Source organism: Malania oleifera, chromosome 9 (assembly GCF_029873635.1).
Source record: "Malania oleifera isolate guangnan ecotype guangnan chromosome 9, ASM2987363v1, whole genome shotgun sequence".
Lineage (NCBI taxonomy): Eukaryota > Viridiplantae > Streptophyta > Magnoliopsida > Santalales > Ximeniaceae > Malania > Malania oleifera.
In genome coordinates this window covers 47,032,644-47,047,448 of record NC_080425.1, presented here as the reverse complement: position 1 = coordinate 47,047,448, position 14,805 = coordinate 47,032,644, and positions in this window count along the sequence as shown.

The window sequence follows — 14,805 nt, the reverse complement described above, 5'->3', positions numbered from 1 at the left end:
TTGCTTGTTGACTCCTACGTTGTTCGCGTCTTCCTCCTTCATAGTGAGGTTAGTTTTTTTTCTCACTCTCCTTTAGTTTCTCTACTTTCTTAGGTGGCTTGGGGCTAACCTGTTTTTTGGCGGGGGACATGCTCTTCCTGACTCTTTTATTGCAAGAGTAGGTTGAACATATCCTCCATTTTCTTTTGGAAGGCGAGAAATTCCTCCCTAGTGACCCCCAAATGTTCTACGGGTGTGGAGTGAATGGACAAGGGTGATTCTTTTCCAATGGCAGGGCCGAAGCTTTAGCTATGAGTGGTTGCCATTATTTGAGTGTAGGAGGTCAAGAGTAGAATGAGCACCTCTTAGAAGTGGTTCCCATAGACGGCGTCAACTGTTGCAGGATAAAATGGTGATGACTTGCGACGTTACTCTCCGACTTCCGTTGACCTGAAAAGGATGAAAACAAAATAGGTTTGGAGGACCCGGGTGTACTCCGGGGGGTCACTCTGATGCCTAAGTAAGGGAATGCTTCCAAGAGGTCGAATGCAACAGTAAGATTGGGTTAAGAGTGAGTTACCTTGGCTTGTTTGCATCACCCTTCTTTATAGTGGCGAGGTTTGACCCTTGGAGTGATCCGTCATGATGATGCAGGGCCGTGGATCGCTCTGGATGTTTAAAGCGCCAGCGTGGATCACTTTAGGCGTTTAAGGCGCCAGTGTGGATCTCTCCCTTCATTATTGGATTAGAGCTAATTGCTCCTGGCAGAGGATTTGACTTGAGTAGTGATTGCAAGGTTTTGACTTCCTTTTATAAGCCGATATATTTAGGGCATATCATATCTCATAATCAATCAAGCAATAGATTAAATAGACTTATATAGTTTTCATTTAGCAATAAAAAGAGTCAGCGTAAGTGAAAAAGAGCAAAACATACACATTGAATTTGGAGAACAAGAATACATGACTACAAGAGTTTCCTTAAATAGATTATAAGTTCAATATTTAAAATCTCTTTCCATTAGATAAATATTTAGAAACTAAACTATTAAGATAAGCAAATGTATTAAGAGGCTATTTCCTAATTGCCTAATGAGAATTAAGATTGTTGAATAAGAAGATTCAAAATATTTTCCAATAGTCTTATTTTCAAGTGAATGATAGTTCAATACTAAATAAGTGGGGAACCACGTATAAATTATTCAAAATATGTACAAGAAAATACTAACCGACTTGTACATGTGAAAGTATTATAGAATAATTTGCATACCATATGTAACATACAATCTAACATGTTTTTGCATTCCACAATACATTAGATGCATTATAAGTTGTCTCATACTCATTTAATAACTTTTTTTTTCCATATCTATACTTCACATTCAGCAACATAACCTAAGTATATATGTAATTTAAAATACATAACAAATAAATTGTTATGTTGAAAATCGTAAAAATCGAATCATATAAGATATATTTAAATTTAAGTAATTTATAGAAACATACATAAGCCCAATATGTTTCAACAATCTTTTCTCTTACGATGACAAAATAAATGTTTCAAAATAGAAAAGGGAACAAAAAGATTTTTTGAAAACCCCTTTCCAAAATATATCATCAACAAAAAAATATAGAGATAGTCACAATTTAAAATCAAATTAAGGTTTTCATAACCACATTATATCCATGACATTATTGAGATGGTCACAATTCGAAATCAAACTAGGATTTCCTAATCACATCATTTCCATAATATAAGAATTCATCACTTAATGCGTATCATAAGATTTCTTATAAGCATATAACAATATAGGACTATGCAATTGACCAGTATGGTAAATTAACTTAATTAACAAAAAAAAATTCAATTAACCATATCCTTTAATCAAAATGAGCCAAGTTAAAAGGTCTACCCGAACCCTTACCTGATCAAATTTATTTCTATTAATTCGGCTAATCAAAATTATGATGCATTTCAAATATATATAATTATATTTACTATATAAATAAATATATTATATAATATAAATATTTATAATAAATATATACTTATCTGCATATGTATAATTTATATATTAATACTAATATACCCTAAATTTATCACCTACTTAGAAGAAACCAGAGCGTAGCATTATGAGGGTAGTTACTGCCCAAGTCAACCACCCAACTGGAGCAATTGACGTTCGCCTTATAATAAATAGAGTGATTCATGCCAACGAGGTAAGAACCAGAGCGATTCACGCTCGCACCATAACTCGCCAATAAACGGCATTACATCCTTGGGTCAACCTCTATCACTATAAATATGGATTTGGAGAAGAGGCTAAGGTATCTCATCCTAACACACTTTACTGTTGCATAAAAACCTCTCAAGCCCATCCCTTACTTAAGCATAGGAGAAGTACCCCAGAGTACACCCCGGGTCCGCCAAGCCACTTTTATTTGTCTCTATTCAGGTGGTCGTGATCAAGGATCGATTCATGAAGATTGTTCAATTTTCGGCTGCAACAGTTGGCGCCGTCTGTGGGAACTTCTTGAGAGGTTTTCTCTTTCAATCCTTGATCATGACTACATCAAAAAATTGAAGGTCGATGCATTGGCTCAATTGAGATCATCTAAAATGCCATCATCCGACACCTAGACATACTCGACGCCATCCGATCCATCACCGATTGGGACCCTACCCAGCACAAACTCTTCATTCGTGGCCTTGGATGGGATGCTACCATCAAGAACTTCCATAATCTCTTCTCTACCTATAGTGACCTCAAAGAAGTCGTCGCGGTCCTTGGCAAGGTCATTGGGAAAAGTAAAGGGTACGGGTTTATTACGTTCAAGCATGTCAATGGCGCTTTGCTCGCGTTGAAGAAGCCAAGTAAGAAAATTGACGAAAAAATAACCGGGACCTAGCTTGCGATATTGGGAAATTTCGGATCTAATGCGAATCTGACTATAATTGATGTTTCTATGCGTAAGATTTATGTAGCCAACGTGCCTATTCTTAAGGTATGATTTTTTCTCCATCATACAATAATAATTCTAAAAAAGAAAAATAAATAGATGCCACAGTTTCAACACTTGAAGAACGCCGCCTTAATGACTAATAATAATTAATAGGATGTTCAAATTATTTAATTGATTGAACAATGACCTATGCACCAAATGTATAGTGGGGTCATGATAGCTGCTCTGCTAGTCAAATAAACAAAGCCAAGCTTTGAAATTCCAATGGGTTGGCCAAATGCCCCGTGGGGTCGGCAATAATGACTCTTGCACATTCATGTGCGCCGAACAGTGTTCTGAACAGTGAATTTGAAATTGCAATTGGAAATTTGAGTTGAAATTGCAATGCACACTAGAACTGCATAATTGTAGCAACTGGAATTAGAAAAACCCCAAATAACAAAAACGAGATCCTTAGACATTCTGTCAAGCACCTGGAGCCTAATCAGCTGAACAATCCACACCATAATCAAAACAAACATTAACATAATCACCGTTGTCAATGGTAAACATCTCGCAGATCTCAATCTCAAACTTCAATCTGCAAATGTACTCACAACCCCATGTCTAAAAAATCCAACATAGGACTTACGGATCAACTGGAATACAATCGAACAATCTAAGCTTTTAGACCCCACAGATGACACAGACGACACGAAAATAGTTTGCGAAATCTATAACACTGCACGCTCACCTGCAGTTCCCTTTACCGCAAATGATCGAACACATGGTGCATACATGTCCAAACCCTTTGAAACAAATCCATCCCGAACCGATTTTGAATCCTAACTGATATTGAAAATACCAGAACTCACATCTTTAACCCCAATGAAATCAAAACTGCAAGAACTTGTCGAATTGAACAACCATCTCGGCATTATGAATTACCAAAATGTTACTGAAGATATAGCCCAAAAAATGAGCACAGATCATTAGGCAAAGAAGAATCGGCCTAACTGATGAGCAACGCTCGTGAGACCAGAAGACTGCCCAAAAAATGAGCATAGATCATTAGGCAAGGAAGAACCTGCTCAACTGACGAGCAATGCTCTTGAGGCCAAAAGACTGCCCAAAAAATGAGCAAAACTCATTAGGCAAAGAAGAATTGGCCTAACTGATGAGTAATGCTGGTGAGGTTAGAAGACTGCCCAAAAAATGAGCACAGTTCATTAGGCAAGGAAGAATCGGCCCAACTGATGAGCAAAGCTCGTGAGGCCAAAAGACTGCCCAAAAAATGAGCATAGCTCATTAGACAAAGAAGAATTAACCTAACTGACGAGCAACGATCGTGAGGCCAAAAGATTGCCCAAAAAATGAGCACAACTCATTAGGCAAAGAAGAATCGGCCCAACAAATGAGCAACGCTCGTGAGGCCCAAAAACGGCCCAAAATATGAGCATGGCTCATTAGGACAAAAATGGAAAAAAAGAAGAGCACGACTCATTAAGCCACAAGTAGCCCAAAATGCCTCAAGAAGAGCTGCTCGACCAAAAAAAAAAAAACAACAACTTTCGAACTTTGGAAGCCAACTTCAAAAATTCGAACCTAAGGAGGGGGCAACTGATATACCCCAAATATATCACCTACCTAGAAGAGACCAGAGTGCAACATTATGAAGGCAGTTACCGCCCGACCGGAGCAATCGATGCCCGCCTTATAATAAGCGGAGTGATTCAAGCCAACAAGGTAAGAACTAGAGCAATTCACGCTCGCACCATAACTCGTCAATAAATGGCATTGTCCTTGGGTCAACCTCCGTCACTATAAATAGGGATTTGGAGAAAAGACTAAGGTATCTCATCCTAACACACTTTACTATTGCATAAAAATCTCTTAAGCCCATCCCTTACTTAAGCATCGGAGAGGTCGCCCGGAATACACCCCAGGTCCTCCAAGCCACTTTTATTTGTCTCTTTTCAGGTGATTGTGATCAAGGATTGATTTTTGAAGATTGTTCAGTTTTCGGCTGCAACATATATATATATATATATATATATATATATATATATGGTTGATTAATTTAATTAATAAAAAAATATTTTAAACTGGACTGATCACTAAAATTCAAATCGTCACGAAACTGATTTAATCAAACTTCTTTGGTTTGGTTAGTGAATTTAGTTTTTATCAAATATTTCTTAGCCCTATACCAACATAATACAGTTCTCACAAGTTTGCAAACTTCTCCCCATCCAAGTAAACTTCTAACCAATAAGTATCAGTAGTGGCATCATTATATTAAACTCAAAATTTATTCTCCTTTTGTCACCATGTGAAAAAAGATTAAGGAGAAAAGTACAACAGAAAGAACAAAGTAGTATAAATAAAAAATTCATAATAACAACCAAGAAAAAATAAATAATAGTTTAATATATAATAGAGAATCAAAATCCAAAAGAAAGCGGCTGAGGAAAGAAAAGAAGTTATTTCATCCTCAAATAACCTCTTGTTTCTTCAGAATCCTTGAGCATTCCCTATGAACTTCTATGAGCTAAGTCTCAACATCCCCTCTAATACAGGATAGAGAATTTTATTTTGTGTTGGTAGCAAAAATTCTTTGTATTGGCAAAGCTTGCTACCACAACTGTTGATTTTTCCAAAACTTACAAGATTGTGACCATGCCACACAGTCATAAACCTATAAAGTATCCAGACTTAATAGGAAAAGAAAAGTTGAATTCTAAATCACAAAAGAGCATACCAAGCTTCTTCTTCCTACCTAGACCAGCAACTTCAAATCAATAATTTTCAGACCTAAAAAATCAGTATTAGGATACTCATTAATTTACATATTTAATTTAGAGCTTATTTTAAATTGAGATTATTTTATGTTTATATATTTAAACATATTTTTCTTTTTAGTATCACAAATCACATATTTTTATTTATCATTTAAAAATTTGTAATGACATAAAATAATAAAGCACAAATTAAAATATTAACTCTGCATTTTAAATAAATTGAATCATTTGTTTGCTTATATCAATGAGCAATTTTAGATTTAATTTTAGTGTTCGTTGATATATAATTATAATTTTAACAAAAATAGTTTTATCTCGTTTAGGTTGGTTTTTGAAATTATATTTATTTAAAATTAAAATTATGTTACATTTATATATTTAAAATAATTTTTTTTTTTAATATCGCGAATCACATATTTTTGTTTATCATTTAAAATTTTTTAGTACTTTGATGGTTTAACTGTCGAATAAGCGTATTTGGGCTTAAGGTAAAATGTTGTGATTTGTGAAACAATGGAGCTTGATTTATTTATTTAATCAGGTTGATTTGTTGATATGTACACAATATCCTTATTTAGTTTCTACTTTAATAATGTGCTCACATGGCATATTAGCGTATCATGCTTTGCATGTTGTAGAATATTTATTGGATTTTTTGATATAAAAGTTCTAGTTGGGAAAGAACCTTTATCCCTCAGAGCAAGGTTGTTGTCCCTAGGCTTTTGCCTCATTCGAATAAATCATTTAGCTAAATAGTTGTGCACTATTTTTTTTCCAAGTTCCTATATTTTTTAGCTTGGAAGTGCTTTTAAAATCACAATTATGCAATAATTTTGTTTTTGTATTTTATATGATTGGAGTTTACGAGTTCTCAAACAATGAGATCCAAATGCATGTGTTATCTCGATCACCTACAAAGGCTTTCCTCAATTTAAAATGTGTTTCTAAAGGTTAGCATCATCTTATTTTTAGGCAGACCTTCATTCGAATTCAGTCAAAAAACACGGAACCTACAATCAAGTTATTTTTCTAGGAGAGATTGCATCGACAGTGAATATATTAAGACTGTTAGCTACATATTTGCTTAAAAGAAAAGCATGGAAGTGCATCACAAATTCTTGGATTTCCTCCAAGAGGTTATGGTCATATTGGGATCAAGAAATGGGCTGCTTTGTTGTTGTTGTATTTGTTTCGCCGATCATTTAGGTTCGCGACCCCTCAAACGAAAAAAGGGTTAGTCTAACATGGGCAGAACCTAAATAACAAGATAACCTTGCTTTAGCATTTGATCAATTTCATGATCCAATTGTTGAAGATTAAACTTGACGATGGGACAGTGGAAGCAAAATTTGATGGTGGCAGTTCCACCAATCCCAACCCACTATTGTTGATTATGTTGTTCTAACCTTACTATAAATAGATGTGTGTGTGTGTAATGTAATACATGGTGTAGAGAGAGACATCAACCAGTGAGAAGAAGTGTGTGTATTTTGAATTCCTCTGAATTTTTTTAGATTGAAATCAATTGTGTGTTTATTGTGCAAATTGAGTGTAATCCTCACTGAGTTTCAATCACAACTAGTGATTAAGTGAGTCCTCTCCACCCATCAGTGGTATCAGAGCATCCAGACTCGCTGAAATTCGCCAAACAGAGGTGGACAGAGGGGAAATTTGAAATTTTTCCTAGATTCAAAGTTGCTTAAAATCCAAAATTGAGTATACCATTGCAAACTTTATGTCGAGACGAGTCCAAAGGTGAAAACTACGTCTCAAAGGGAGTCTAGGAGTCTCTACATGCGCCAACAGACAAAACAATGTCCTCCACACTCGTTGCATGCGCCGACAAGGATAATAACCGTCGACATCACGCTCCTTATGCGCCCACACACGTCTTCTTTGCTCGGATGGTGAGATTTAACCAAGATACACAAAAACCCGATCCGCAACCCAGCCCAGCAACCCGACTCTAGACCCACGTGGACGAATCGACCCATCTGACGGACCTGCGTCCAATCACTGACACACGGCACGCCCGGAAGCCGCCATGTGGCCCTAATGGTAATCACTCACACCGTTTATATCCGTTAACGTCCATTAAGTTAAATAGGTTGAGTCAAACAAGTTCAGAATTCTGTTTTGGCTGATTCAATGATTTTTAAACCCTTTTTTTGCAACCCAAAATTGACTCCTAAGGTGTTTTGACCTTCTGAAGACACTGGTAGCATCATATCTGCCAAAATCAATCTCTATCACTTTGTTTTTTTTATATATTAAAATCGATGGCGAATGGTACTACACAAGTGGTGATTCCAAAGCTAACACGGGAGAATGATGACAATTGATCTATTCAAATGAGAGCCCTACTGGGTGCTTAGGATGTCATGGACATTGTTGAAGATGGGTACAGAGAAGCCCCATCAAAAGAAGATGAATTAACTATGTTTGACGCTCAAAGAACGATCTTGTGAGCCGATCGAAAGAAGGATTCCAAGGCGAAGTCCATTATCTACCAAGGCCTTGATGAGGCCACGTTCGAAATCATCGCCTCCGCAAAGACATCCAAAGAAGTTTAGGACTGTCTCCATCGAACACACAAAGGTGCAAACAAAGTGAAGAAGATTCATCTTCAAACATTGTGAGGTGATTTTGAATACTTAAGAATGAAATCTACTGAATCTATTGTTGACTATTATACACAAGTTATGATAGTATCAAATCAATTGAGAAGAAATGGAGAGACTTTTAATGACGCGAGAATTTGCGAGAAAATTTTGCGATATTTGGATCCAAAATATGATTATATAGCTGTGACCATGGAAGAAACAAAAGACTTGGAAACCATGTCTGTAGAAGAACTTGTGAGCTCACTCCAAGCCCATGAGCAGAAAGTTAACAGAAGGAGTAATGATAAAGCACTAAAGCAAGCCCTCCAAACGAAGTTGTCCCTCATTACAGATAGATATGACAAAGGGGGGACGTCACAACGAGGAAGAGGACGAGACCGAGGATCTCGTGGAAGAAATTATGGAAATTTTGAATCCAGAGAAGGTGGAAGAGGTCCAACTAGAGGAGGACACAATCAACGGAACTATAACCCACGAGGTAGAGGACAAGGAAGAAGAGGGGGATACAATAACCGCCCGAACGTAGACAAGAGAAACGTTCATTGCTACAATTGCCACAAGTACGAACACCATAGTAATGAGTGCAAAGGTAATCCCCAAATCATGAAGTAAATAAAAATGCTAACTTTGCAAAAAATGAGAAAGCCGAAGGAGAATCCTTAATGCTGATGGCACACAATTCAACCCACCAGGACCAAAATGTTTGGTACCTTGACTCTAGAGCCAACAATAACATGATTGGTAGAAAGAACCTATTTAATGAGCTCGATGAGAAATTTTAGTGAGAGATATCATTTGGTGATCTCTCTGAAGTCCCAGTTCGAGGAAGGAGAAATGTCCTAATTAAGAGGAAGGATGGAGATCATGTTTCTATCTCCAACGTGTACTACGTGCCAGACATGAAGACTAACATCTTAAGTCTCAAACAACTTGTGGAGAAAGGCTACCAAATTAGCCTTAAAGATAAGCAGATGGTGATAATAGACGCTCGAGGTAAGCTTATTACTCAAGTACAAATGGCAAAGAATCGAATGTTTCCACTCGCCATTTAACATGATACGCCAAGGTGTTTAAGCACTATCATCAAAGACTGGCTATGGCGTCTCAGGTACGAACATCCGAATTTTGAAAGTTTGAAATAGTTGAGAAGCAAGAAGATGGTGAAAGGCTTACCTAACATCCACCACCCAAATGAGATATGTGAAAGCTATGTTCTAAGCAAACAATACAGAAATAGCTTTCAAAAACAAGTTGATTGGAGATCTACCATGCCGCTCCAACTAGTCCACACAGACATGTGTGGTCCATTGAGGCCATTTTCAAATGGACAAAACCAATACTTCCTCACCTTTATTAACGATTACAGTAGGAAGACTTGGGTCTACTTCCTGAAAAGGAAGTTAGAGGTGTTCGACATGTTCAAAGAGTTCAAAGCTCTTGTGGAGAAACAGAGTGGCTATCGCATCAAATCACTCCGATTAGACCAAGGAGGAGAGTATAAGGATGAAACTTTCTTGGAATTCCTTAGGCAACGAGGGATTCAAAAATAGTTCATATCATCATACACTCCCCAGTTGAACGGTGTAGCTAAGAGGAAGAACTGTACGATCCTTAACATGGCCAAGAGCATGTTAAAGGATAAGAACATGCCAAAAAGTTTTTGGGCAGAAGCAGTATCATGTGCAGTCTATCTGCTTAACAAGTGTCCTACGAAGAGTTTTGATACAAAGACACCACATGAAGCCTGGAGTACTAACAAGCCCGGTGTGAGTCATCTTAGAGTGTTTGGCTCCACAGCCTTCGCCAAGATCCCAGAGGCAAAAAGGACAAAGTTGGAAGATAAATGAGAGAAGTGTATCGTTGTTGGATACGGCGACAGCCCTATGGGATATTGACTATATAATCCCATCAAAAAGAAAGTTATTCACAGCAGGGATGTTATTTTTGAAGAAAATGAATCTTGGAAGTGGGACCAGGCTGAATCTTCCAAAGATGCAGAATTGACGCTTAAAGGAGAAGAACCCGAATAGATAAGAGAAGTGGCTATTGAGTTACAAGTTCCTGAGCTGCAAACACCTCCACACGGTTCACCACAGAGGTATGAAGCTCCATCACCAATTGAGCATGAAATCTCATATATGAGGCCTAGTGGAACCCGTAATCTAGCTGACCTATATGAAACTACAGAACCCATAGAAGAGTATGTTACATTATACTGTCTATTGTTGACCAGCGAGCCAGTTAGCTTTGAGGAGGCTAACGAAGAAGATAAATGGAGAAAAGCGATGAATGAGGAGATTCAATCCATCAAGAATAACAAGACTCGGGAGTTGACACATATCCCGAAGGGCCGCAAAACTATTGGTGTGAAATGGGTCTACAAGACCAAGAAGAACACTCAATGAGAAGTTCAGAGATACAAAGCAAGACTTGTCACCAAGGGCTACAGGCAGAAAGAAAGGATTGATTATGGAGAAATATTTGCCCCGGTTGCTAGGCTTAAAACTATCAAATTACTAATTTCACTATCAGCACAAAATGGATGGAAGATTTACTAGATGGATGTGAAATCAACGTTTCTGAACGGTTTTCTAGAAGAAGAGATCTATATTGATCAGCCACCAGGATATGTGAAGAAAAGCATAGAAGATAAAGTGTACAAACTGAACAAAACACTCTATGACTTGAAGCAGACACCTCATGCATGGAACATGAGGATTGATGACTATTTCCAGTATAATGGATTTGAGAAGTGTCCCTGTGAGCATGCACTATACATGAAGATGGAGACAGACGGAAGCATGCTGATTGTGTTACGACCTATCTTGTAGTGACCTGGAGAAATTATGGTATTTAAATAATGAAAAAAGGGGGGAAAGGAAATTGTATTTTAATATTTAAATAGGGTCTCGTCAACGAATATAGGGGATTCGTTGACGAGCACACATGAGGGGATCGTCAACGGAGACGTGTCTCGTCAACGAGAAGATACCGAGAGGATGTATCACAATTCTGAATTTCGTCGACGAGGAATAAGCATTCGTCGACGAATTTCCTTCTTGACCTTGTCGATGAAGTGACGTGACTCGTCGATGAAGGTCGGTATATAAATAGGCCTAAACTTCATTTTTGGATGAAAATTCACGCACAAACCTCTCTTTCTCTCTCCTCTTCGGTTTCCCACCCTTCTCTCTAAGTTTCTGGGTTTGTTCTTTGTCGGATCGAAGATTCGAAGCTGCCACGACACTTTTGGGGAAGTTCTCTTCAAGTCTGCTGGAGTGGATCGTCGGTGGGGCTAGCTTGGACTCCATCCTAAGTTTAAGTCAAGACTTTTTGTTTAGTATTTGACTTTCCTGTAGTTGTCGAAATTGTAGTAGTCAAGAAAATACTAAAGTTTTGTTCTGAGAGATGTTGATTTCAAGGTGTTGAACGGGGAATCCAGCGGGTGCAGGACTGGTATATTTTAGGGGCTTTTTAGGAATCAGGTAAGAGGATAAACTAAGCTAGTTGTTTTCATGAAAATATATGTATAATCTTACAACATTTAATTTCAGGAAAATAAATATATATATTAGCATTATGTTTGGGAAAATACTGCCATAAATAATGATATGATTTATATATGAGTAATACCCATTTTGTGTGGCATGAGTAAAATTTATTATGGTTTATTGTTTATGGGAAAATGTTTAAATGATATAAAGTTTTTATCTAATATGTAATACATCATACAAGCTGAGGATTTTATTATGATATACCGGCGTACGGGCCGAGAGGTTTCTTATATGATATGTCGGCGTACGGGCCGTGATCTATAAAATACGAAATGTCGGCGTAAGGGCCGTAGATTTTACAATATGTTATGCAAAATTATATGATGATATTAACTTGACAAGTTATTGTTATAAATAGTCATATATCACTATTTGGAAATATATTATATGTTATTAGAACTTGGTTGGCTTGGTTTAGGCTTTCACGAGTACGGTACCGTAGTTATATGATCACGATCATGATATGTTAGTGCTACAGCTTACCGTACGGGGCAGTGGGAGAATGACAGTCGATGTAGTTTATTGTAGTGTTGGCGCCCCTGGTGTACGAACCAGTAGAGGCAGACCCATCGTACTTACATACTTTTGCTTTTGATTCGGCAGTGGTTAGCCAGCCATTATCGGATCCCATTTTTGAACCGCACAACCCAGTCATGTGAGGGTAAGACATGACTCCAGCCAGCTAACCTTCCAGGATGTTTTCTATTATTATTATATGAGATGAAATATGTTTATGGAAATTCAGTATGTTCCACCATGATATGATTATATACATGTTTTTCCCAGATATGACATAGATAATTGTACTAAGTATGTTTATGTACGATTATATATATAACACGGAAATACTTATGTTGCCACACACTGGTATTAGTTTATTTTCCCTTACCGAGAGGTGTCTCACCCCAAATTATATAAATATTTCAGGAGTCCCAGATAGAAGAGCGGATAAAGTTCTGCAACGCTAGTGTTTGATAGTCCTACCTTGCCTAAAGGGTAAGTACTTGCAGGGTTAGACGAATTTTTGGGTGGCGACCCTAGGACTATTTTGGAAATTTTTGAGATGTGGATATTTATATGACGGTTGTAGTAAACTCTGGTATTGGGTTGTATGGTATTTTGATTGTATATAATTTCACGTTTCTTGCTGCTTAGGTAATGGTGATGAATTTTAGGTTACCCCTGGTACCCTTGGGTCCAAATGGGTTTTGGTTTACCAGGATATTATCATTATGTGAAAAAAAAATAGTAATCCATATGATAAATTAAGCAGGTCGTTACATATCTAATTTCCATATATATATATATATATATATATATATATTACATATTAGCCTGTTAATAATCATAACTACCACATACATAATCCACCCAGATGCGTGGGTGCTAGGAAATAAACCTGTCATATGAACCTAACACCCTAGCAGCGGAAAGCTACAACATATACATATCAAATAGTCCAACAAACACAATACCAGAGTTATACAAAAATCTATCATATTCAAATACACACATCCCAATATGAACATAAAGTTCCCTAGGATCACTACCCCAAAATTCATCTAACCCTAGTGGAACGACTTACCCTTATGGCAGGGTAGATCAGGTGACCACTATCGTTGCGGAGCTCTATTCGCTCCCCTACCTGGATTCCCTGAAATATTTTAAAACTGGGGTGAGACACCTCTCAGTAAGGGAAATAAACTAATATCAATATGTGGTAACATGGGTATTTCACGTGTCATAAGCATATACTGTACATAAATCATATCCGAGAAATCTGTTTGATAAATACTAAATAAACATATTTGAAAGTAGCATACATGTCGTGTTATATATATGTACATGTAAAACATCTTATATCACTGTATAATACGTGAAATAAATCCCACGATGGATAGCTAGCCGATGCCATATATTACCCCCACATGACTGGGTTGTGCGGCCTGAAGGCGGGACCTAGAACTAGCTGGCTGACCATGCTAGATCAATATAAGTCAGTAAGTACGATGGACCCACCATCCTGGTCCAGACTGCCAGGGGGACATCTACAACTCTGCACTGAAGCCACATTGACTTCCAATCTCCCACAGCCCCCTGCGGCATGTGGTAGCACTAACATAATCTGAATACATATATAGCTATGGTACCATGCTGCTGAACTAAACTAAACTAAGCCATCCGGGTATGGATATCATATACTGTATTTCATATGCTGAATATAATTGTTTCACCATAATATATAATATAATAATATTTTCATAAAAATAACATATCTTTCATTACGACCCTTGCACCGACATTTCATATCATATCATATAAATTAATGGCCTTTACGCCATTTTATATAAACTATGGCCCTTGCGCCATTTCACATAAATTATGGCCCTTGCGTCGTTTCATAAATTACGGCCCTTGCGTCGTTTTATATTATAAATTACGACCCTTGCGTTGTTTCACATAAATTACGAAAAATATAATTCATGTACTGTTTTAACCATTTTCCGAAAACAATAAATACATGAAGGTTATAAAAACATAACATTTTGTCATCACATAAATCATAAGATCTTATACCCATGCCACACAAATTAAACCATTTTCCCTAATAAAATATATATAAACATTCCCTATAAACAATAGTAATTTTTACAAACATAATTTTATATATACATAATTTCTAAAATAAAATGTTGTAGAATAATAAATATTTCCATGAAAACTCTAACTTAATTTATTCCTTTACCTGGTTTCTTAAACTACGCCAACAGGAATCCCAAACTAATGTCTGCAGCGCTCACCTGAACCCTGAATCAAAAATCCTAATTCTATTATATCAATCCTAAATAAAATACTATTTTAATATTTCCTAAGCCCATATATTCCAAATAAATAATTATACTCT